Raw genomic sequence first — 1,328 nt, forward strand, 5'->3', positions numbered from 1 at the left:
CCATCTCTTATCCAACTGAGCCCAACTGGAAGTTTAGGGGCCGCTGTTATCCATTCACCCACCAACACAGACTCACTTTTTTCCCAGTTAACTTTTGCAGCTGATAACATTTTAAAATCTTCCAGAGTTTGCATTAAAATTTCCACATCATTTTGCTCTTTAACAATTACAATAATATCATCAGCATAAGCTGAAACAACAAAAGTACTTTCACACTTTGACAGATTGAGAGAAATTTTAAGAGGTTTATCACTATGTAAAAGTGGTTCTACTGCCAGTGTAGAGCGTTCCTGACAGAGAACAACCTTTACTCCACGTCGAACTTTGAAAGGTGCACACAAGCCACCATTAAATTTGAACATACTCTCAATGTCACTATATAATACTCTAATCAAACTTTTAAAAACAGAATTAAATCCAAATGCATCTAAAACTTCCCATAAATAATCATGCTCTACTCGATCAAATGCTTTTTCTTGATCAATGGAAATCAAGCCAAAATTAACACCACAAATTCTGGAAAAATCTATCAAATCCTGAATTAAAAACATGTTATCAGAGATAACTCTACCAGGCACACAGTAGGCTTGGTCAGGATTAATTATATCCTTTAAAGCTTCCTTTAATCTATTTGCCAATAGTTTAGACATCATTTTATAATCAGAGCACAATAATGACACTGGTCTCCAGTTTTTAATCTCACTTAAATCTCCTTTTTTTGGCAAGAGAGTAATAATTGCTCTTCTACTACTTAACGGTAACAAACCTCTAACTAAACCATCACCAAGGACTGCAAGCAAATCCTCCGCTACAATACCCCAGTATGCTTTATAAAACTCAACGGAATTCCATCTATCCCTGGAACTTTCCCATTTGCATAGTTTGAAGAGCATCATACAATTCATCTAATGTAATATCTTTGCTAAGTATTGCATTAGCACTTTCAGAGATTTTAGGCAAATCTTTAAAGAAAACATTACCCTCGTCTTGACCTAACCTGTGATCACCACCATAAAGATTTTTATTTTCTCTCATTTCAACTGGATTGGATAACAAAACCCCAGTTTCAGAACGTAAATTCTGTATATAACGTCTCTGACCATTCGTTTTTTCTAATCCAAAAAAAACTTTGATGGAACATCGAACTGCTCCATGTTCTGGAAGCGTGACCTAACCAGCGCCCCCTGTGCCTTTCTTTTATAAGAATCTGACAAAGCTGACTTTTTCAAATAAAGAGATTCTAGATGGTCTTGATTCCAGTTTCTTGAATTAAAGCTTGAATTTCTATGATTTCATTTTCTAATTCCTTTATAGACTGACTTAAAATT

The sequence above is a fragment of the Barbus barbus genome (assembly GCF_936440315.1).
Source record: "Barbus barbus genome assembly, chromosome: 2".
Taxonomy (NCBI): domain Eukaryota; kingdom Metazoa; phylum Chordata; class Actinopteri; order Cypriniformes; family Cyprinidae; genus Barbus; species Barbus barbus.